Source organism: Thunnus albacares, chromosome 9 (assembly GCF_914725855.1).
Source record: "Thunnus albacares chromosome 9, fThuAlb1.1, whole genome shotgun sequence".
In the NCBI taxonomy this organism is placed as follows: Eukaryota; Metazoa; Chordata; class Actinopteri; order Scombriformes; family Scombridae; genus Thunnus; species Thunnus albacares.
Genome location: NC_058114.1, coordinates 2647802 through 2673334, shown reverse-complemented (window position 1 = coordinate 2673334; position 25533 = coordinate 2647802). Strand labels below are relative to the sequence as shown.

The window sequence follows — 25533 nt, the reverse complement described above, 5'->3', positions numbered from 1 at the left end:
GTTGTTTTGCCAGTCAAGTCAATATTATTTTGAATGTACAGGTATTAAAACAGCTGTCTGATCCAGAAAAGCTACCGGCTAACAGTAACTCCTGCAATGTTACTGCCAACAGTCTGTATACAGCAGTAAATAAACTGTGCTTACAACAAGTAACTCAGCATTTTAGTCATGATGACATAAAGCAAACAACTGCTTCCACACAACAGGTTCTACGGTCGGTAATTAACTTCAGTTTAAATAAACAATGACGACAGAGAACATGAGCAACGTTTCGGTACTCGCTGTTCCTTCGCTTTAATTTAAATCATGACTCGTGATAACTTTTTACAGAGGATTACAGAAGAGTGCCTGAAGAGTGCGTTGGTCTGTTCAGTCAGTGAGTGCCAGCAGCACCTTCTCCATCACATCACAACTCAGGTATTTTAAAATAAAGTTACTAAAAGCCAACATGGTACAACACAGGCCTTGTCACAATAAACTGAAATGCCAGCAAAAACAGCTGAGTCCGTCCATATTTCCTGATAGATATCTACTATATTTATTTAATAGATATATACAACCTTAAAAATGCATTTCATGGAGGTCATAGGGAAAAGATGTACAGAAGAAAACTATCTTCTAACTATCTAAACTTTAAAGTTTTGAGGGTTAAAGGTCAGAGAAGTGGGTGAAGTTGTGTTTTTCTGTGTGTTGGTCCTTGAGGATGAAGGTCTGACTCTTCTTCGATCTTCAATTTTTTAGTAAAAAAAAATATCTACCTTAAAACATTTCATCTTCTACCTTGGTTTTACTCGAGCATTTGCAAAACTCAAGGTCCACTTGCTAGCTTTTCTTTAAGGAGCTTTCATCAGCGGCTGCTCAGTTGCCATGGAGATAAACGTGTTAACATGCAAAGCTCAGTAGGATGTTATGATTTCATCCTCTTGTAGGACTTTTGACAGTTTAGCATCAAAGTTCAACTCCAGTCAACGTCCACTTATTTGCTTTTTTACAGAACGTTCGACTGCATCACATGGTCTTCTTCATAGCCAGAGAAAGCGAGTAAGTGGACCATGAGTCGGTAATGTTTTGTCCGACAATTTTACCTTGTGTATCACCATATGTGCCATCTGTTTACACTAAAGTGACACCCCCCCACCCAAAATCTGTGTTTTCAGTATCAACTCTCACTTCCTGCAGGTTTTTTTTTCTGTAAACAGTCTGCAGCAGCTGTCGTCTAATTCAGGTCAGTTATTATGGATTCAATTATAAACTTAAAGGACAAGTTCACAGTTTTTAAAGTAAACAACAGTCAGGAGCCCAAATAAAAAATGACCATTAGAAGATCCCTTCATAATGACCTTACAATGGAAGTGATGGGGGACAAAATCCACAGTCCTCCTTCTGTTTAAAAGTTTATCTGCATCCAAATGAGTCAAATCAAGTAGATATCTTTCAACGTTACAGTCTTTTTAGTGGCAAAGTCCCTCTTTTTGTTACTAGACTTCCACCTGCAGTTCAACAGGGAAACACTGTCCAAGGAAACACAAAGAGGGAATTTGATGCTTAAAAAGACTGTAAATGTGTCAGATATCCACTTGATATGACTAACTCAGACTGATGAAGCTGAATAGAAGCTTCACACAGACTTTTAAATGACTGTGTGGACACACTGTGGATTTTGTCCTCCATCACTTACATTGAAAGCACATTTGAAGGATCTTTTAATATCCAGTATGAACAGGAGGAATGATTACAGCGAGGAAAACCTCTTTCACTGCTCATATAAACACCTGACTGCTGGTTTAAGACTGCTGGTTAATGTTAATTGTTTTCCTGCATGCAACCTCGAACAAACACAGAATGAATCCTTGTCCTGACCATTAAAGGCTATAACTGACCTACAGAACAGCTCATTTAGGGCCATGTACTGTACGCAGATAATCCGCAGCTCAGTCTTTAATTTCAGCCTCAAGCACAGTCTGGTCCGTAGTCTCCGACCCTGCGAAGGGTTAACTCCGGCATGCCAAACAGAGGGTGAACAGAATGTGTAACTAAGCATCTGAATATCATTGTGACAGCCAAAGACCGAGATAAAACAGCAGCCAGCCTGCCGTCCATCCTCCATCACCAAACGCCCCCCCCCCCCCCGCCAAATCCCCCCCAAATCCCCCTCGCTCCTGCCGCACTGATCAGAGGTGCTGCGTTTTAAAGAAACCTCTTGATCGTTTTTTTATTTTAAACCTTCTCACCTCATTACTCGTCAAATGTCATAAGAGCTCTTCGGTGAAGTAGAACGGTTGGCCGGCGAATCGCTGGCGGCGAAGATGAAATGGCCTGAAAAGACTTTTAAAGATTAAGATTTCTTTATTGTCATTTCTCAGCTCTCGCAGAGATTGAAATGAAATTGATCCTCCGCGTTTTAACCCAACCTCAGCCACAACCCAGCGCCCCCGGGGGGGGGGGGGGGGGGTGGGGGGGGGACCAACTTTTGTGAGGTCGGGGGGGGGGGGGGGGGGGGGGGCACTGACAGCATGACATGACATAAAAAGGACATTTGGTGTCAGATGCAAAACTGAGGCTTCTTGTTAAAGTCAGGAGTGCCTCCATGCACTGTGTGTGTGTGTGTGTGTGTGTGACCTCTGAGAGAGTTGTGAGCAGTGTGATCAGCTTGTGATCCACTGCATATTAGATTAGAGGTGAGGTAGGGTGGTAGGAGGAGGAGGAGGGGATGAGGGTGGAGGAGGAGGAGGAGGAGGAGGAGGAGGGGGGGGATGGACAGAAAGGATTGCTTAGTAATGTGGAAATAGCTCAGAGGCACAATACTTGCCTCTTCTAGTTCCCTCCTCTACCTCATCTCGCCCTTCTTCTTCCACTCAACTCAGCAGCCAATGCAGCATAATACACAAATGTATGCAGAAACAGCCTGCAGATAATAAAGAAACTGGAACAAACCGTTAAAAAAAAAAAAAAAAAAGCAAATCCGGTCAAAGATTTTGTACAAAGTGGACAAGTAGAGGATATAAAGACGATAACAAACGCTTCATTACGATTCATTTTCCTCAATTTGTGAAAGGCAACAGGAGCAGATTTAGCTCATGAGAGCCAAATAATCATAATAAAAAAAGTCTGCTGGCACTATGGTTTCAATTTAATCGCTCAAGCTATTTTGGATTTTGCTGAATCACACTTTAAAGACTCTTTTTATGTATTTTTCCTCACGGAGAAGAGGTTGAAAAACAGCTGATTTATTCGTTTAACGAGCCAATGCGATAACCACTTAACGTAATCTAACCAAAACATTTTTACATTAAATGTCACTGTGGTCAGTCAGTGGTCGCCAAGGGCAACAGTAACCGGTGGCGACCGTGTGATCAGAGCAGGATGTTAGTCAGTGTATCACCTCTCGACTTGTGACAACTGACACCACTGAGTGTGTGAGTGTGTGTGTGTGTGTGTGTGTGTGTGTGCGGAAACATACAGTGCATGTGTGAGTGAGTGTGAGTGACAGTGTCTCTCTGCTTTGTGACTTTGTGGCCCTTCACACTGAATAATTGACGGGGGCCACATCACTTTGTTGCCCTTTTGAACACACAGACGTGACAGATAAAGTGTGTGTGCATGTGTGTGTGTGTGTGTGTGTTGAAATCTATGCTAATCAGCGATGTCACTCATAAAGGTCATGCACACATGATTGCGTAACTATAAAGAAAAGTTATTAATAATTCATAGATTCGTTGAAAAAAGAAAAGGAGGACGTGTGTGTTAGAACTGCAGTGGTGTTGAGCACCAAAGTAATCGGAGCTCAAAGGTCCAATCTGTTGCTCTTTAGAGCTTCTCATTGAATCTCTCATGGCTGCTTCTTATGACTGAAGACTATGAGATGTGGTTGAAAGCTAGTAAGCGAACCTTTGAGCTTTTGTTACACATACTGTTCCGAAAAGGTCAATAATGAGCTTCTGTGAAAAATGCAAATGCCATAATGTTGGTAAGTCAAGCTGAACAGCATTCCCACAGGTACCCGATGGGTAATATTACTGCTAATATTTATGAGTCTACACGCTCTACATGTCGGGATTATGGCGGTTACAGTGTTTGCTGAACATGGGTTCCTTGTGTTTTCTGATGCCAGTGCAAGCAAATTGAAGCAAAACTTATAATGCAAAACCATTTCTACCGTAAACCTTCAGCTCACCGCCATCACCTCTCTTGCAAACACAGTGACTGTACGGCATAGTCTCCAGTTCAGTAATAAGAGAACGTGGACCTTCCTGTTGAACTATATCACCAAGTAAGTGAAAGAAATGTAAGCGCATTAGAGTTTACTTGATTAATCTGCAACTATTTTGATATTTGATTCATCATTTGGGTCATTTTTTAAGCAAAAATATACATATATATATATATAAAGCCAAACATTGTGTTGTAAACAATCTAAAAAACTAACAATAGTTTGGGATTTTGCTGTTGGTTGGACAAAAAGAAGAGAAGAAACTGTGATGGGCATTTTTTGCTAATTTCTGTCACTTTATAGACCAAACAACTAATCGAGAAAATAATCTGCAGATTAATCGATGCTGAAAATAACTTTTAGTTTCAGCCCTGAAGCACAATTTATGTGGGAAATATGATGAAACTGCAATACGTTTGGATGGAGGTGGTGATATCAACTACAAATAAAAACCTACACCAGACATCTCTGGTGACATAAAGTACATATCCAGTCATTCACCCACAGTCTTTGCAACGTGGTAAGAATCACTCATTTATCTAACCTAGAGCCTGTGATGTGCATTACTTTATGTAGTAATATGTAAAATTGTAATAAGTTATGTGACTACTTTTTTCAGTAATAAGTAGTGTAATGATTACAATTTGAAATTCAGTTACTACATTACAGTGAGGAATCCCAGTTACTCTCCAACAGTCTGGCGTTGACTTGTTGGCCGTCTTACTGGTTCTTTGATGGAGGGTTGATATCAGTTTGGTCTCTATGCGTTCAGTCGACAGACTGGTCCGCTACGTGCTAGCTTGGTGTGGGGGCTGGAGGTGTGGGGACCATGGATGTATAAAGAGAACTGGATACAGCGTCGGAGGCGGGGCCCCGTTCATTCCTATGAAAACTGCTCAGTCGCGCATGAAGCCAAAAAAGTTCGACTTCCGCGTATAAAATTACCCGGATCTTCCGGGATCATTGGGCCCATAGAGCAAGCCGAGTCGGCTACTTCCGGTTTAGCCCTCCGGCTAACTTGAATGGGGATAAAACAATTCAATCGTGTGGCTCTTTTAGGCTTTTGAAATGTGATTGGACCAAATGAATCAAATTCCGATAGTGAGACGAGTCATTTCATGGTGGTTGTGATGCTCAAAAAAATGTATCCGCTGATTTATGTATGTCTCTTTCACAATGTAAGTCTATGGAAAAAAGTCTTCTTGGGCCCAATAGCATCACGTGATGTTGTAATTACACGGTTTGGCCGCTATGTCAAATAGCTGTTGTTCCTGGGGGCTTGGTGGGGACGTGGTTATCCGCCACCAAAAGAGAAGAAGTGTGATGCTTGCTAACGTTAGCTACCGTTGATGCTACATTCAGGAATCAGCTGGTTTAATTCAGAGTTGAAAGCTGTGAGAACAACACAGCTTCACCAAGAGGAGGGGATTTCACGCAGCCACTGCGGCTAACGTTAAGCTAGCTGTTGATGGTTGTGAGTATTTGCCCTTATTAGTTAGAATATGAAGGTGATGTGTTGTCTCTGTGAAACTGAAAATGACGGTGAGAAAAGCAGGAAGAGCTGTGAGCAGTAAATGGAAGGTTTAGCTAAAGGGCAAGTGCACTCAACCAAGTCCACTCACCCAAGGAATCCCAGTTACATAATCATCTCCCCATAAAGTTAAGGAAGCAACGTCAGTGAGTTGGCATCTGCTTTTCTATGAACAGACTATAGTATGCATGTTTCATTCTGCCAAGTGGTGTATGAAGAAAAGCACTTTGCACCAGACCTTCCACCCTCAGTTCAGCTCGGGACAGAGGAGACGGGAGTAGAGGTCCTCGTAGGACAAAGGCGGAGTTCGGTTTAATGGAAATTTAATAGTGTATCCTGTCTATAAAGTCATGAATGTGACACACAAGCACAGATACACATCCACAAACACACTGAGCTGCGGTAATAAGAGCTGCTTCAGTAGGCATTTAATTCTAATGAGATTTTAAGTGTTTCCTCACTCAGCTTGATTAAGACCTTTTGGTGGAGAGCTGTTGTTCTTTCTGCAGGGGCTTCTTATTCTCTGTCTTCAATGTTCAATGTGGTGAAGCTTTGTTGGCATGACATTCGGATTAAAAAAACATGTTGCCAAAGCGTATGCATATGGAAATGTTAGATAAAAAGTGATCCAATGTGTCTTTTCTATTGTTAAAAGGAGAGAGAATCTAATTTTCTGTAATAACTAAGAAGATGAGATTAAATATAACTTTTTTCACTCCTTTGGGGAATTTTTTCTTGGGCTCACTAGATCACAGTGATCACAGCATTTATCTGTAGACATACTTAACAGAATCCTTACAATCACTCATTCATAAAATACATTCAAAAGCCAAAGTTCATATACATGCAATAGAAAAGATAAGATAAGACAATAAAACTGATAAAACCAGTACAACCACAGTAAACCAACACCTACAAGTGACAACTACAGTTCTGCATATGCTAATAGACAATACTATAAAGTGCTCTGTGACCATGTAACATCCCCCCATGACAGCATTTAGCTGCTGCTATTTAAAATATTAATGTGGGATGGAACTAATGAGTTTTTATAACAGTTCAGTCAGAATTTTGGGGCTCTAAACTGTCTAATAGAAGATAAATGCTCATATTCAGAGTGAAAGATGTGAGATGGATTATTTATCATTTTCGGTGCCTCTTTTAACACAGACTTCTCATGTATAAACTGAAGAGAATGCTGTTCTTTCCTCCTTATAGCCTCCATAGAAGTTGGCAAAAGATGAATAAGCTTAGAGTTAATTGTACTGACCTTTAACCATGTCATGCTTGAATACCATACCTCATTAAACTCTCTAAAATTAACTGATAAAGCAAAAACACAAGTCTTTTGTTTACACTATAAAGTCTAACGCCTAGAACAAAGGCTTGAATTTTTTCGCCATGCAAGTGGCGTGGCTCTGGGGATGGCAACGTTGGTCGGTTCACCACTTTTGTCCATGGTGTCTAGGGCTGGGCGATCTGGACAAAATCAAATACCTCAATATAGATATTGTGACAATATTGTAAGGATGACTATAGGTGCTTTCACAGAATATTTACACAATGAGATTTATGATAAATAATCATGGGTAATGTGGGTATAATGACTGAGTGAGTAAAGACGAATAATAGAACAGCTAAAACAGTCTGGTAAGTTCGGAAAGTTACATCATTTTACTGTTATGCAGCCTTTAAAACCAGGAAAAGATTTATGCAATACCATGATAGTACAATATCCAAAATCTAAGACAACATCTAGTCTCATATCATCAATATATTGCCCAAACTCTAACTGCAAAACATCAACATTTTAGCATTGTCATTGTGAGCATGTTAGGAAGCTGATGTTAGCATTTAGCTCAAAGCACTGCTGTGCCAAAGATCAACTACACAGAGCAGATAAATTAACCATAGCATAGTTAGAGTTTGGGAAAAAGTGTTCAACCTTATCGAATAATCATCAATCCAACCAAATCCCTGAGTATTTAAAATGCTGCACTGTGTCAGTTAGAAATCCACTGAGAGTATGGACAGGTGTTGGAGGTCTGTGTTGTTTTTTTTTAAAAAAACACATTTTTTCTTTTTAAAGTTTACAAACAGTTTGAATTCAATAAAAGAAGCCTCAAAAGCAGACTGGAACATGATAAATGTACAAGATGGTATCATCGGCATAGAAATAAACATCCAGGGGTCAGTTGGAAAAATGAAACGTTATCTATAAAGAAAGTCAATAGCGGGGCCGTATAATATTATTCTTTGTGGGACAACTTTATCAACAACTTCATTTGAAACCATCTGCAACAAATTGTTTGAACTAAACCACAAAGATTAGTACCAGCTGTAAGCGTGCAAGAGCAGTGACAGCAGCTTATTTTGGAAAGTGTTGAGATAGATGATATCAAAAAAGCCTTGGACAGATCTACCAAGTGTACGGCACAGTGTTGCTTCTTAAAATGGAATTTAACAATTTACCATAACACTGAACTGAAAAATACCGTGTATGACAATTCCTCTCTTTGTCTTTCTTTGTTAAATTCTCAGCTGTAGAAATAAACTGTGCACACAACCTTGCAAGTCGCTCTTTCTTTCTTGTTTGTTTTGTTTCAGTGAACCAGATCTGCTGGCTGGCTGCTCTGGCTTCAGTTCAAGTTCGTAAGTGTGTACCTCACAAACACACAGAGGTGACACCAGGTCAACACCTCATCCTTCTTTTACCATTGGCCAGCTGTTACCTAAGCCTCATTCATTTATGATAGCCCCCCCCCCCCCCCCCCCCCCCCCCCGAGCCAATCAGGCTGAAAGGCTCACTGAGGAGATGGAACAGATAAATAAATATCAGAAAGTACAGATCTGTTGGTTTAGAAGTTCCTCCTGTTTTTGTTTCATATGCAGTCCCCCCCCCACCCCCTCCACCCCCCCTCCACCCGCCACCCTCTCTCTCTGACATACATTCTGTCTCTCAGAATCTGTCTCTTCATGCGTCTCTTCCTGCTCTTTGTCTGTACTGTACATGGGGACCAGGCGGAGCGGCGTACTTCACTCAGATCTAGGCCACGCTCTCACCCGCATGTTGTCTGCTGAATAATTATAGCTGCCAGTGACAGTGACATCCAACAAATCTTAAAAGCGCAAATTAAAAAAGACACATGCAAACCGGAGCACGCACCAGGCAGGAACACAGGGGCAGGACTGCTTCATCTACTCGTTTCTGACCATTAATATTTCATGTCTCCAAAAACCTTAAAGTTTGATGTCACATGTTTTTTTTTGGCATGTTTTTGCCCCATTTATATTCTGCATGTTGTGTTTTTGTAGCTTTTGCTTCATATAAAGAAATTTTTTTATCCCTTTTCTCAAAACAAGTGGGAGTGAGAATATTTCAACTTATTATTAGGTCAGCGGTCATTTTCTATTGATGAGGTCAGCTTTATTCTTTCTTGTTTTTCGAGATACAGACACTTACAGTATTTCTAGGAAGAAGATTGCTATTGGAAACAAATGTTTCCACTGCACTTGCAGATTTTTTTAAAATTGGTATTGCAAAGATAAGGGGTTAATAAGAGGTTTTTTTGTTTGCAGTAAGTGCATCATGGAAAATCTAGCTTTCCTTAATGTACTGTAGCTCAGATCACAGATTGACACACAGTTGTTTTTAAAGTGTTTAGAGGCCGAATAAATCCTTGTGTCATAGCTAGTTTTAAGTTAAATCTCAGATCATTGGAGAAGAAAATTGCATAACTAAACATTCAAGCTGTAAAGTTATATGCAGAACCTGCTTGTTGTTGTCTTATTTATTTTTTTTAAACTGTTACACGATTTGAAACTTGAATGTTTTGCTTTCAAGTCTCAAGTAAAGTCTTTAGGGAGTCGACTTAAGTCTGACTTGAGTCCAAATCTCAAAGATTCACGAAACATGACAAAACTGCCCCAAAGCACTGAGTCGGACATTTAATATCTTCACTTTTACAGAGTGTGTGTGTGTGTGTGTGTGTGTGTGTGTGTGTGTGTGTGTGTGTGTGTGTGTGTTGATACCGAATGTGCTGGTTTAGCTCCTCCTCTATGGGCAGATTGTGTAATAAGATTAGAAAGGTCAGCTGTAACATGTATTAATCAGGCTTTACACAGAGAGAGAGAGAGAGACGCTATGCACAGTGTGTGTGTGTATTTGTGTGTGTGTGTGTGTGTGTGTGTGTGTGTTTGTGTGTGTGTGTGTGTTCATACACCACTCTCACCATTTGCTGAATCAAACACACAAACACACACAACTTCTAATTCGCTCCACCAGAAGTTTTTTTGTTTGTTTTCCTGTTGTGATCCTTCCGTTTGATTTGTTTTGCCCTTTTTTGGTTTATTTTATTTAAAACACATCCTACTTTACGCACTACTTCCTGTCTCCTGGAAATTACATTCATATATATCTATCAGTATCAGAAAATACATCTTGCTATAAAACATACTGCTGGATGAATTAGCTTTTCTCTCAACATAAAGAGAAAATGTTAAAAAATTTAAAAAATTTTAATACTGAATTTATGAGTGATATTCAGAGACTACATTGTTCTTTGTGTTTTCTACTAAAATATCTGATCTTGCAGTATAATATCCACAGATTCATCTTTTTCTAACATTTTGTTGCCTAAACTGAACCACAAGCGGGTCTCAAGATGTGAACCTCAGAGTCCTGCATCCTGTTCATCCGCCTCCTTCCTCCAACTTCAGAGCGATATATATAAATGTAACGCTTCATTCATGCGGAAAAAAAACGTTACCTGTGAACAAAATCCAGCCAACGCAGTGTAATTGGGGAAACAATTTAGTCATATATAAATATAATTTCTAGGAGACAGTGTTGCTTAAGTACAAGATACACAGAGATGAGATTCATCTTTTCATCCGACTCTGACGGAGTGAAACAGCAAACAAGACAGTTTTCTAAAATGTCTAAAATGTCGGAGTGCTCCTTTAATAAACAATGTGACTACAGCTTCTTCTCTGAGCTCAGAGAGCAATCAGCTGTGTGTGGAGACAGTTTTTTTCTTTTTTTTGCCCCGGAGCTCAGTTACAGTGTGACGTCCGTCCGGCCCACCAGGGAACTGACTCACAGCTCAGGATGAGGAGATGTGTTAATCTAGACACACATGATTTTAAATGGACTGAACCCTTGTGTGTGTATGTGTGTGTGTGTGTGTGTGTGTGTGTGTGTGTGTGTCCAGGGGGTCTTATCTGGTTGAGCAGCTGTTTCCTGCTCAAACCCAGTGGGCAGCAGCAACACCAGACCACCGACTGGCCACAGGGCAGATTTGGTGTGTGTGTGTGTGTGTGTGTGTGTGAAAACAAGTAAAAAAAAGACATCAAATTTCAGTTTGCGTGTGTAGGAAAACATGAAGGTTTGCAAGCTTTGAATGCAATTGAATGTATATGTGTGTGTGGGTGTTTGTACAATGGGTACTTGTGTGTCCAAAATGATGGATTAGTGGTTGAGGGTTGGAGGATCGGTGGAAATGTAGCATGAAAGCTCTGCCCTGGGGCAGAGACGCCACCGACAACTGCTGACCAGTGTGTGTGTGTGTGTGTGTGTGTGTGTTGTGGCGTGTATGCAGCTCATTGAGGCGTCTATACACCCAGATGCACGGCTACTTTTGTATATAAATGACCTTGAAAAACCTGGCTCACACATGCTCATAAAGCATAGAGCTGGTGTTATTTTTTATATTGTTGTGATTGTCAACAAATCCCATGAAAAGACCAAACTTTGACCAAAATTTTATCGTTTATTGTTTGTTTCTCAATATTTTCCAAGTCCATTCATTCCTACAGAAAACATAAATCTTTAAAAACGACTCACAAATATGTAGTTTCATTTTTCACTGCAGTTTTTTAGCAAATGTTACTCAAACAGAAGGGACATAATAATGCATTTGTTGTGGACTATTTCCACTGGCAGATAACAATAATAACAATATGATACACATTCGGTGCTCTACAGTGTTCATGATAATGAAGAAACATGTCACCCAGTGCAACTGTGTGACTCACTAACACGTTTTTAATGGTTTTTGGACAACAACGGAGCTCTACTGCACAGAGGAATTAGATATATCCGGTATCAATTCAATGCCGGATTTGGCCTTTTCATGGGATTTGTTGACTTTTATTACAATCTTTGGTTTTTTAACTGTTCTTATCATTTTGTTTGACTAAGAAAATAAACCAAAACCATCTGTATTTTGGCAGAAGTTGGACAGAGTCTCAGTTAGTCCAAACTTTTTGTGAATTGATAAGCTCAATTGAAATTTGGCTTCCTTGGTCGACTATTCTGTCTGTAAAGTACATAACAACTAGTCCTACATTAAAGCCACGAGACTTTTACAAAGGAAGTTGACAATATGATGTTTTGGGGATGTTTTCTTAAGTCCGTGAGTCTCTCGGTGCACGAGCAGATGGATGTAGGAGTGGTAGGATTTATCCATTCTGGTGGGAATTATGTTCATATTCATGATTCTGCTCCTCACGATTTTAATCCTTTAACCTTAAACCTCTTAAACTTGTATTAATTGATTTTTTTTTGTTTGTTTTCAGCAGAAACAAGTAGTGAACAAAGAGTCACTGATAATCCTCTGTACGAGCCACGACCAACAGGTTACACACTGTCAGTTCTTACAGTGGTATTATAAAAAAATATTGATTATAGCCACTTTAACTATGAGCTACAACCACCACCTGAGAAACAAGACCAGGTCAAACCAGTATATGGCTGCCTGTGTGTGGTCAATGTGTGAAATTGTGGCCAGTGTGTTACAGGGATAGTCAGTGGTAGCGTCTATAATGGGAATTCCTGGATATTCAATGTTCATCAGCAATTTTTTGTAGTGTTCCCAGTAATATTTGTTGTTAAAGTGAACTGAAGTTAGCATCACATGACATGGTTAAGCTCTGTTTGAGTCACAGAGTTCTACTCTATGTTGGCTGTAAACGCCAATGGGGAAACTCCAACACTGGGCCGGTAGACCAATGGTGTAACTTCATCACTCAGTGAGTCAGTGACGGACAGACATTCAGGGTTATATTTAACAGCTAAACCCAACCGGTCGAAGCAGATGGAGCCCACTTAGAGCCCGGTTCTGCTTGAGGTTTCTACTCGTTAAAGGGGAGTCGCCAAGTGTTTGCTCATGGGGGGGGAATGTTGGGTCTCTGTAGTTTAAAGTCTCCTGAGATGACTTTAGTTGTGATTTGACGCTATATAAATAAAACTGAATTGAGCATATTGTGGGTTCTTATCAGACGTCAATCTGCTGATAGGGAGGGATTTATTATTGCTCATTGTGCGCAGGTGTCAGTATGCATGATTGGGAGATTTCTCGTGTTTGCGGTTAGATGTTATGTGCAGATCTATGAGAACTCGTTCTAATCACGCTCAGCGACGCCTCAGGAGAAACAGAAATAGTCGATTCTGTGGAATTTCTGACGAAACACCAGCAGAAGGAAGTAATGAACACACGTCCTGATTGTGTTTCTGAGCAAAAATAAATACACGATCAAACATGCACCTTCTCTACAGCCACCGAGGACAGGAATGTAAACAGCCGACCGAGCCGACCGAGCCAAGCGCACACACACACACACACACACACACACACACACACACACACACACACTCCGTCATCAACTACTACACATACTCATGAAAACAAATTCTCTCCTTTGACAGCAGCTAAATTGTCATGCTGAGTCATTACAATGCTGCACACACACACACACACACACACACACACACACACACACACACACACACACAGTTCTCAGTATTTCTTCAAAAGCTTTTAAACTGGATTCAAAAACTTACAAAAAAAAGGCAGAAATCTTGTCGCGAGGCTCCAAAACTGCTGCAGGGAGCTCTCCTTCCTCATCCTCATCCTCATATGATGATTATGATTCCATCAGGTTGAACTTTTTTGAAAGTAAATGATGTGTTTTGGGATTCACGCGTGCTTCACAGCGGCGCGGCAGGTTCCTTTATGAGCAAATATCTGATCTTTTCATGGTTGTCTAAAGCGGGAGAAACCGCACACCATCGGATTTTCTCCTCATCCGGACAGCCGTGAAGAGATCAGACATGAGCCGCAAAAATAAGAAGTCAAAACTCAAAACTCAGTCGCTGTGATTAGATTAGATTAGATTAGATTAGAGCTGGAGAATGAAGAGTGCAGTTCTCTTTAAAGCTTAAATGTTTTATCAAAAAGCGAAAATTGATTTTTTTAGAGGCTGAAAAAGTGTCCCAGCACACACACACGTGTCAAAGAGACATTAAACTATAAAATATGAGTTTGAACTGCAGAGAATCAGTTTATTTTTTTAATTTGAACTAATATGATAAAGTGTTTATTATTCCAGAGCAGAGAATCAGACTTTGAAGCTCATGTTGCTGCAGTACTCATTTAGAAGAGGGTGTATGTCACACTGACGAGTGTAAAAAGTTGAACCATCATCTACTCTGAACGCAGCGGTAAAGAGCTGTGTGAGAGCGGCGGCCGCTCTCTCTGCCACCCACCTCGTTGGCACGGTTGCCGTCGTGTTTACATCGACGACGATGTAGGCGGAAGCGGCGACCGCTCGCCGTCTGAAAGCACATTTAGACTAAAACGTGAGAGGACACAGCCTGAGGTTCACACCTTAAAAACCCTCCAGAAACTTCAAAAATCAGTCGCTTTGATCAGTAAAACAGACCGAATTCAGACCTGATCTTTACATTAGTAATAAAGTAATGTAAAGCAGTCAATAATTCAACTGGCAAAAAGAGGAAAGTGTTATTTTTTGTAAACAAACTGTGCTGTTCAAGGTTGACTAATATTTCAAATCATCTTCATCAGCTTTTTTTGGCCAAATATGTTCACACATACAAGGAATTTGACTCCAGTTTTTAGCAGCTCGCCATGTAACTACAACCAAAACAAGGACAACAACGCTACACAAAGACAAGTAAATATAAATATATGAACATTATATACAAGCAAGTAGGTGAAATAATAGATACATACATATAGAGACAACAAATGGACGACAACAGCTTCTATAAACAGTAAATAAGGATAAAAAATAGTGCAAATAAATAAATAAATATATATACATATATGGCGGAAGTCGGCCAATCAGAACAGAGTGGGTTCATCAGGAGGCGGGCCTTAAAGAGACAGGAAGCTAAAACGGCCTGTTTCAGACAGAGGCTGAACTGAGGGGCTGCATAAAGGACCAGTAGAAGATAAATAAAGAGTTTTTAACTGGAAATCATGCAAAGATCTTCAAGTAGAGTCCCAGAATATAAATATAGAGCTGGAAATGTGCAGAATATGTGTCCTTTAAAGACATTTTTGCTCCATTTGATTCACAATATGAACTTGTAATAAAAACAGAAAGTTTAGGTTACATTTCCAGTGAGATCAGACTTTATAACCTTGCATCCTCAAGCATTTCTCTCTCTCTCTATATATACACATCACTATGCATCTGTCCCCAACTGTTTCCGTGTGTGTGTGTGTGTGTGTGTGTGTGTGTGTTCTCTGTCAGTTCGTCTCTTTGTCAGCATGTCAGCAGCCTCACTGTGGGAACATCAGCACAACATTAATGACAATGACGTGCCGGTGACATCTCTCACTCTGACACTGGCCAGATGCACAAACGCCTCCAACATCGATGAATGACAACCATGTGTGTGTGTGTGTGTGTGTGTGAGCATCTCAGACACCCTACTGTGTGTCCGAGCAGGAGGAGGAAGAGAGAGAGAGAGGGATGACAAGAGTGGTCAGAAAGATAGAGAGGCGTGGAAGCAGAAAAATATGTCGATATGAAGAGAAGGAGGAGGTGGAAGAGGAGGAGGAGGAGGAGGAGGAGGAGGAGGGAGGGGGTCTTAACAAAAAAGAAAATGATGATATGGAGATTTGCCGTTGAAAAAGAGCAAAAAAAAAGGGGAGAGAAGAGAAAGACAGAGCGACATCTGCTCTGGCTCCCTTCAAACGGATGTGACACATGAGGCAGGCCGTCTGCCCGGCTGCCTGAATTTATTACACTAATAAGATTCTCCTCACACAGTCGATCCGGTCCTCGATGTATGTTGAACAAACACTGTCAGAGCTTCTCCACAAAAATCCACTCTGCACCCTTTCACTTTGGGCTCACATTATTCTAATAACTGTTTGTCTCACAGAGGTGTGAAGTGGGAGAAGTTGCCGGTTCAAAAACGCAGAATAAAACACAACAAATGATGTAAAACTTATTTAAATATCTTATCTGGTCCCTAAAAAGTGTAATATTTATCTTCAGCTTGCTGTTTGCAGCACTTACAACATCTTTTGTTTTGATGATTCCATCCAGGCCTTGAATTTCTGCAACTTTCTCTCCTTTATATCCGTCATAGGAGAGCATGAATTGGACTTTTACTCACTTTGTTTGAGTTGAGCAACCATTAGCTTAAGAGTAAATTCACACACAGTAACAAACCGGTTCCATCTACACCCTCGTTAGCCAAATTTCCATCCAAAATTGTGCAATTTCCCCCTAAAATCAGCAAAGGAAAATGCAAATTATTACATGTTTCCATCCACCACTGTCACCACTACACCGACTAATTCTCCAGTCGGTGCCATTAAACCGCTGCAGATAGAAGAGGACGCGGCGCGATGACGTCATTAAAAGAGCGGCAGTCAAGTCGAAGCTCGAAAACGATGGAAAAACCGTGTGAGACAACGTGATGGAAATATGAGACTTGTGTTTGTTTCATGTATTAATTTGAGGAAGGTTACAGCCTCTTCATCGCTCCAAACTCTTCAAATGCTTCCCGTACGTCATCATTTACTCACTGAGTCTGTTTTCTTTTTGTTCACACATGAACTTTTACACCTCAGAGAAGCATAAAAACTTGTTTTTGCATATGTTTCAACTATTTTCGAATATCTGGTGGCATATTTAAAAACAGGTGGATGGAGATGATGTGTAAAAGTCATGTCATGTTCCAGAGCGAATACCTCAAATTTATTCCTTTTTAAAGCCGTGAGAGGAACTGAAGGTGACTCATAAAAACAGGTTGATGAGGAAAACAGATCATTCAGATAATATTAATATCTTAATAATCATTCCTGAGTGTCCAGCTGACTCCTCCCTCACACACACACTTGTATCTAGTCGCCGCTGCCTCTCCTTCCTCGCTCTCGTCTCTGGTTTTTATCATCAGTGGCTAATTGATTGTCAACAGCATAAAAAAAAAAAAAAAAAGCAACATGCAAATGAAGCCCAACAGCCTATTGTGGTGGTGTGGAGGGATAATTAATGACGAGGAAGATATTAGAGAACAATGGGAAGCCCTCTGAACGTAACACAACGGCAGGCGACAGAGGAGAGAGAGAACAAAAGCAATATTATAGAGAATGAGGTGAGGCGTCGGCAGGAGGAGGGAGGTGAGGGGGGGGGGGTGGGGGGGTGGGAGGTGGGAGTGTTTGGCTATGAGGAGATGAATAAGGAAAAATGGTGAGGGCACCGGCATTAATAATTAAGAGTGTGACACACACACACAGTGGGTAAGCCATGACACAGATGAAGGATAATGCACCCCTCAGCCCCCCCCCCCCCCCCCCCACTATATTGCTAGAACTATATTGGGCTTATCGCCTGGACACAGGGCACCATTCACCACCACAATATCATCATTATTTACACCCAGATGGAGGGGACCTATTGTTAGCTGGACCCATGTGTGTGTGTGTGTGTGTGTGTGTTGTAGATAGAGTGGGGGGGGGGGCGAGTGAGTGGTGGGAGGAGGGGGTTTGGAGGATGGATGGCATGACGAGGACACAGATTTATGTCCACCCGTGTCTTGACCTTGTGCCCTTGCTGTCCATGGGAAGCCTCTGCTGCTCTCGTGTTGGGGGGGGGGGGGGGGGGGCAGTGGCGTCTAGGGGCGAGCGCCACCACTAACAATGGCCCGGACAGTGAGCGAGAGAGGTCTGGGGATCACATATGGAGTCTTAAAATCGGGGGGTTGGGGGTGAGGTTTAAGGTTGGGGGTGCAGGGCAGACAGACAGACCATGAGTCCATGTTCAAAGTAATTGAAGGATCAGTATTTGGCATTTTCAATTAGTGTTCTGACCTCAGTGTTTCAGTCTGGTCTGGTTCTCAGACCTAAGAACCTTCAGATCGTAAAACCCCGGTCCGAGGCAGGTGTGAGGCCACTAGTCAGCCCGCAAAGTCTAATAAATGTGACATCTGCTGTCGGGAAGTCAATTAAACCGAATGATTACTGACTCGCTGGTTTGTTGCTTTGGTTTTTAAAGTAGGATCAGTCATGTATTTGTGAGCGATCTGGTGCTTCTCTGATATTTTTATTGTATTATTGTTTGTAAACTGTGTTTCAGTTCTACATGTATTTTATTGTTGAGTTTAGTGTGTGAAATCTGATAAATTGCCTCAAGTGGTGTCACCTGAGTCAGCTGAAGACTGCAAGTTTGAATATGAACAAAAAATGTGAAGTGAGTGGAGTTAGAAAGAAGTGCGAGGTTAGCAGACCTCTGTAGCTCCTCATCTCTGCTGGAGGCTAACAGCTCCAGGCTACTGATTCCTAAGTGTCATGAAGATAAAACTGAAGGGACGGAAAATACTTTTTCTGTCTTTTCTCCTTGTCTGAGACTTCACAAGGTGCATTGTGGGTAATGTAGGCTCCATGCTTTGATGAGGAAGAGGAATGTGTGGAATTTTCCTTCTCTAAAACAAGGGTTTAAGGATAGATTGTATTGTTATACAGATTGTAAATTTGTGATATTGGGCTATACAGATAAAACTGACTTGATTTAGAATAAAATAGACAATTGCTGCATCTCAAATCGCTTCACTTCTGTACTTACACTTCACATTTTGAGAGCATAAGTGCATTCACACTGAGAAGGATGGAAAAATGCACTGTGAGAACCCAGATGGTGCACTTAAAACAGTCAAAAAGTTGGAACTATGAACACTTCTCGCCCTCAATGGTCGCCATCTTGGCTACGTAGCGGAAGGGGAGGGACCTTTTTTCAAACTGGAAATGGCGGCTGAGTACATTGTAACTACGGTGAACATCGTCACATTATACAAATGTAAGTTCTACATGTGTTAGCACTAAGCACCACTAAACTGTATGTTTTTTGGGTTAATTTAGCAGTCTGTAATGATTTGGTAGCGCGAATGCTAACACGAATGCTAACTCTAGCTAACGCTAATTTGTGATCATCATTTCCTGTAAGTGCACAACGGCTGTGTTTGATTTGAGACAACACTACCCTGTCAAAATCTTCCATCTTGATATCCATAAACAATGTTTAAGGTGACTGCTCTTTTAAGTAAGGAGCTGGAGTCAGGACATGGTTAGCCTAGCTTAGCATAAAGACTGGAAGCAGTAGGAAACAGCTAGCCTGGCTCTGTCCAAACTTCAAAAATACACCTACTGCCACCTCTAAATCACATTGATAACACATATTTTAGGTTACAAACAGTATTTGACTAACTGTGAGCAGTTCAACTCTGATTGTTTAATTGTAATTTCTCCTGCATTTCACGATAAAAAAACAAAATAAACATCCAGTAGTAAGATAGATGGCAATAAAATTCATCCACCACACACAAGAACTCCACAGAAATCAGAACTTTAACACTCTTCCCATGAACGTGTCTGTCAGCTCTCTCCTGTCTCTATTAGTCCCTATTAGTGAATTTTGGCAAATGAGAACAAATTTGCAAGAGACATTTTTGATGAGTAGGCACGGGCCGGCGGGGTTGTAAAGATTTCCAGGCCTCGGGCGGTCTGCGGGGAGATGTAAGAGGAGCGGTGTGGAATATTCATCATCTACTGGACGGAGAAGGAAGAGATCTCAGCCTTCATCTGTCACGAACGCCTCTTTCTCATTGTCAATGTTTTTTTTAGTCATTAAGTTTTATTTAAAATCGTGTGTGCTGTCTTTTTTAAATCGATTTCAGTTGTTTTCTCTCCCTGTAAAGCACTTTGAGCTGTACTTCTTGCATGAAAGATGTGACATAATTATATTATTATTATCTTATATTCAAAATGTCCAATACATCTGAGTATAAAAGCATTGCTCAAGGGTCACTGATCAAATCAAATGAAAATATCTTCGCTTTTGAATGAAACTACGGCGTCTGCTTCTAGATGATAGAAGTCGCTGCATTAAAATCTCAGCCTAAAGCTATGTTCTTATGCTCTGAGTGGCTGAATACTTTGGGGACTGTGATTTATGGATTAAAAAAAGGCCCCTGGAGGAGTGTGGCAATCAGACGTGGGAGGCCTTTATCTGCCTGAGCACAAATCAAGTCCACATGTGTAAAATAAATGTGGGAAAGAGAGTGAGGGGTTATCAGACAGATCTGAGATGAGATGAGGACTCTGGGAAAATCTAATGGTGACCTGCATCCTCATGTCCTCTCACATATACATACACGCCGAAACCAACACGCTGTAGGGAAACTCTCATTAATTAATTTCTTCTTCTTTCTCTTCTTTCAACTGATAAACTACAAAATTGTGCATTGCAGCGAACATCTGGTCAGCAGTAGGACTCTGCTGAGTTTCTGCTGGTTAAAACTCCATTCACGTTGTGTTGTGTCAAATCAAACACAGCCGGAAATGACGATTGCAAATTAGCGTTAGCTAGCGTTAGCATTCGCGTTATCGTTCGTGCTACCAAATCATTACAGACTGCTAAATTAACCCAAAAAACATACTGATGGCTTATATCCTACAACAGTATAGTGGTGCTTAGTGCTAAAAAACACATGTATAACTTACATTTGTGTAATGTGGCGATGTTCACTGTAGTTACAACGTATGTACTCAAAATGTTAAGTGTGAGTACAGAAGTATGTGATTTGAGACACAGCATAATACTCAAAAATACTATATATTTGTTTGTGTCTGCTGTCAAATATACCTGAAGAAATATAACAGTAATGCCTGTTGTGCTGCAGTGCGACACTGATCAGATTACTACTTTATGGTTATAAAATCATCTGATAAATGAACATATATATGTGTTTAAAGGGGACATGTTCTGCTTTTTGTAATTTTCTGTCATTTATATCTTGTTATGATGTCAGATGTTAAACATTGTTTGCAAAGTTACTTCTACTTCCTCTACTACATGCCTACAAACGGTCATACGTTCCATACTTTTGGTTGCTAAGGTGGTTGCTAAGGTTTTTCCATGTGTTGTTTGCTTTGTCCAATCATATTTCAGATCTCATTTTGTCTCGTACATGTATTATAGATGGATTTGAGAACATTTTGAGTTTATTTACATGGCCCCCTGGAGCTGGAGGAAGCTTCCTGAAGCTGACCAATCAGAACAGAGTGGGCTCATCAGGGGGCGGGCCTTAAAGAGACAGGAGCTAAAACGGCCTGTTTCCGACAGAGGCTGAACTGAGGGGCTGCATAAAGGACCAGTAGAAGATAAATAAGGAGTTTTTTTGAACTGTAAATTATGCAAAGATATTCCAGTAGAGTCCCAGAATATAAATATAGACAACATCTCAACTCAACCCCATCCAACACCAGCGAGCCAGACCATATCACCCAACATCAGTGTTTGAACTCACTAATGCTCTTGTGGCTGAATGGGAATGAATCCCAGCAGCCAGGTTCCAACATCTGCTGGAAAGACCAGAAAACCAGAAGAGTGGAGGCAGTTAGAGCAGCAGATTCATTTATATGCATGTGACATTCGGGTGTCCACACACACGTTTTCAGCCATGTAGTGTTTCTTTAACTCACAAATTCTAGTGAATGATGTAACACCACCCCCCCTCCCTCAAACACCAATCCAGTAATCTGGCCAAACTGGGTTTACCTTGTTCACTTGTAATCGGTCAGTTTGAGTTTAAATGAGCCAAATCTAAAAATGCAATAAAAGGACTTTCCCACTCTTGTTTGGGAGTCTGACCAGCTGGAAGAATGTTTTTGTGCCTACCTGTGATGCACAATTGGCTACACTGATGGACAAGCCCATTCTGACCGTAACAGCCTTTGTAATTTCCCCCCCATGCCTCCCTCTCTCTCTCTCTCTCTCTCTCTCTTACTCTGAGACACAATGGAGACACAAGGTCAATAATGTAAATCTGAACACTTGACTCTGCACGCGAACAAACACATTCAGAGCACTCTGTGGGCTGCAGATGCTTGTGTTGAGCGTCGCAATTCGATTACACAGATTAGACTTACACAATCCTCCCCTCAATAACAAAAGCAATTTTGTTTACGGAGAGAGCAGAGGGGAAATGGAAAGAAAAGGAGGAATGTGGAGGAAAATGCTCTGCAGAGGAGAGCCTGCAGGGATCTGGAGGAGCGAGGTGATTCTGGCCCCTTTTCTGATTCTCAGTCTGGCCTTGTTCATATTTATCCATGAATGAAATGATGTTGGGATAGAAGGAGAGAGATGCAATAAAGAGCGAACAAGGAGGAAGAAAAATAGGAAAAGCAGAAGCCAAGACAATAACCAGAGTCCAGAGGTTGAATGAGGTTCAATTTGTGTCAAAAATATACTGACAGCTTTGTACCCTCTTGCTTGGTTTTTAGGTCAGAACATGTGTGTTTGCTCGGTCATTGTTGTCTCGTTGTGTCTTTCGGTGTATCCAGGTGAATGATAGTAAAATATTTTGGGAAAAGACAACATCAGTAACAACAACAACACAGTGAAATTGAAAAACTGGCAAGTTAAAGTCGATCAGAGATGGCATCGACAATATCCAGACAAGGACAAAGACTAACAAAGACATCAATGACAATGACGACAGCGATAACAAGAAGATGCTAAAGGAAATCAAAACTGGTGTAACATGAGACCATTTGGAGGACTTGGTCAGAACCGGCTGCAGCATTCTGGACCACCTGTAAGTGATCCGGAGAAGTCTGACTAATGCAGGTGAAGAGGAAATTGCAAGAAAGGATGAAATAAACACATGAATAATCAAATAAACATGACAGGTTTCTGAAACCAGAACATGTTAACATGCAAACACAAAACAGCAATACTCAAAAAACAGAATCACAAGTGTGACACTGATAACTAAACTTAGATTATTTCTTTGTTGTAACAATGCTTCTTGGCAATAAATCTTATAGTGTTGGAAAACCTGTTTATTTCCCTTTTAAATGGTGCTACATTTGTGAGGAACATGCATTTGTGGGATGAGCAGCAGAGCTGAGTATGTGGGTTGCGCCCATGAAAAATTTGCCAACACTTGTGGGATCAGCTTGGGCGTGCTGTTCGTGCCAGAGTGACCAACACAACCAGGTTGGCTGACTTGCAACAAATGCTGGTTGAAGAATGGGATGCCATCCCACAGCAGTGTGTGACCAGGCTGGGGAGCAGCATGAGGAGGAGGTGCCAGGCTGTTGTGGCTGTGTATGGTTCTTCCACATGCTACTGAGGCTCCTGTTTGTTGAATGAATAAATAGTTAAATTGCCAATATGTCTTGTTTCTTCAAACTTCAATCATCCAATCCACCAAACACCAAACAAGAGTCAATGGCAGAATAAGCTGTTTGGCATTGGCAGAGAAGATCTGGCAAATTTTTCATGGGCGCAACCCACATACTCAGCTCTGCTGCTCATCCCACAAATGCATGTTCCTCACAAATGTGGCACCATTTAAAAGGGAAATAAACAGGCTTTCAAACAGTATAAGATTTATTGCCAAGAAGCATTGTTACAACAAAGAAATAATCTACCAAACACAAATTTCCTTACTTTTTGTGCTAAGTTTATTTAAAGTTCAACTGAAGTTAAACTGTCTTTCTTTGTCTGCTACAGCACTGTATGCTCTGTAAATCACAGGGAGAAATTTATATTTCAAACTTTTTTGATTTTCATGATGCTGCCTAAACCACTACTAGGACCACTACTTTGTGTTATGTGGTCAGTATAACAGGTGGACTACTGGATTAAGAAGAAGGAGACAGACACAACAAGGTGTTGATGACAAATCAGCAGCTGTTCTTTAGCCTAAACAAAAGAAACAGAAAGTATAAAACAGAGCTATTTTTGGCACAAATGTAACCTCATACAGATACAACACAGATTCCCCCCCCCTCTCTCTCTCTCTCTTTTCCTCTCTTTCCTCGTTCTCTTTCCCACTAAGTGAGCCTCATGCTGTGCTCTGGTGTCATTGCGTGCTGTGACACATTCGTACCAGTCGGGCACGGTCGCCTAAAAACTTTCAAGGACAAACTGATGTTTTGGGCGAGGGGGTGGGGTGGGGGGGGTGGAGGGGGGTTGAAGCAGCAGCAGCGGAGGAGGTGGAGGCTGTGAGTGTGTTCTTGGAAATGATCCTTCCGTTAGTTACAGTCATTCACATGTCTCCGATTACAAAGTATTCTGCAGTGTCATCCTCTAAAGTATTCCTCGGCATCGAATAACAAACTGCTGCTTCATATTTTACTGCACCTGCAACTATTTAGAGACATTAGTCGGTTTTGTTACTCAATCACAGTTCACGCTTTAGTTTCAAAACATCAACAGTAAGCAGGGAGGAAATGTGGAGATTATGGAAGTATTTGTTACTTCTGTAAATTCCCATTTTGGTTTCTGAGAAATCAGGTTTTTTCCATCAGGCTGGTAATGCTCTAAATAGTGTGATACTCATGAGCCTAAGTGATGAAACCAGTACGGAGTCCAGATCACTGCTGCAGAAAATTTTGTATCAGAGAACCTGATATTTTCTCACTCAGATGTGCATCTTTTGTACTTATGATTCAAACAGGAGCTTTTTAAATCCATCCATCAAGTCTTGAATAGCCACCTATTACTGTCAGTGAGAAAATATCTCTTATAAATCAACAATATATGAGAAACGTTATTCTGCCTGCATCACATTTTAATGGATGTATCTAGAAAGTCTCAACATTTTTGATACTGAGCGTAACTTTAAACGTTGATTAATGTTTTTATGGTTCACGTTTAGCTGATCAAAGCACTTGGTAACAGTTAAGGAAGGGTTGAGGTTTTGGTTAAATCTTAAAAAAAGTACAATATCAGTTTGAGGCTGTTAGATTGTGTGATGAACGTGCGATGAATCGTAGCACTATGATGTCAATAGTAAAAAGCAGAGACGTCATCAGCTCGTCGTCCATCTACATGTTTTGTAGAGAGACTCGGCTCATTATGTAAAGGAGTGTGAACTTTAGGATCAGGCTAATATCCTCTAAACTGATAATTATTTACATTAAAACGGAGCTTTTGACCCTTTCAGTTTGTATCGAGCAGCTTTACAGCAGACAATAGAAAAAAGCCAGAAGCTCCCCCACCTGTCTGTCCCTCCCTCCATCCATCCTTTTTTCTTCCTCTAATAGGATTTCCATCCATTAGATCTTTTATCATGACCTCCATGCATGTTAAGGAGGGAGAGATGAGCTGAGGTGTATTGATGCAGGGAGGTGATAGGGAATCAATAGGCCTATAAAATGGACAATCAGGCAGTGAGGCGGCTGAGCTATAAGCCCGACTGCCTGCTGGAGGTTCCTGAGGGGGAATATTAGCTGCGTCTGTGTGTCTGTCTCACTCAAGTGTCTCTAATTAAAATGTACAGCCTGTCTCCTTCTCTTTATGTCTGTCCTCTGATTAAAATGTAAACGTGTCGGTGTGATAGAGGCTCTGTGAGCTGAGGTCATTTCACAGCGAGCTGCAGGTTGCAGAGGCTCATTTTAAAAAATAAAAGAGAAAGAGAGGAAAAATTGGAATATGAAATGTTAAATACTCGTCTTTTCTT

General features: G+C 40.9%; 1 protein-coding gene across 2 annotated transcripts in view; it reads right to left on the bottom strand.

Annotated features, from left to right (window-relative positions):
* Positions 1-25533, bottom strand: part of pik3r3b (phosphoinositide-3-kinase, regulatory subunit 3b (gamma)) — a 264605-nt gene that overhangs the window by 41019 nt on the left and 198053 nt on the right. The window lies entirely within an intron of this gene.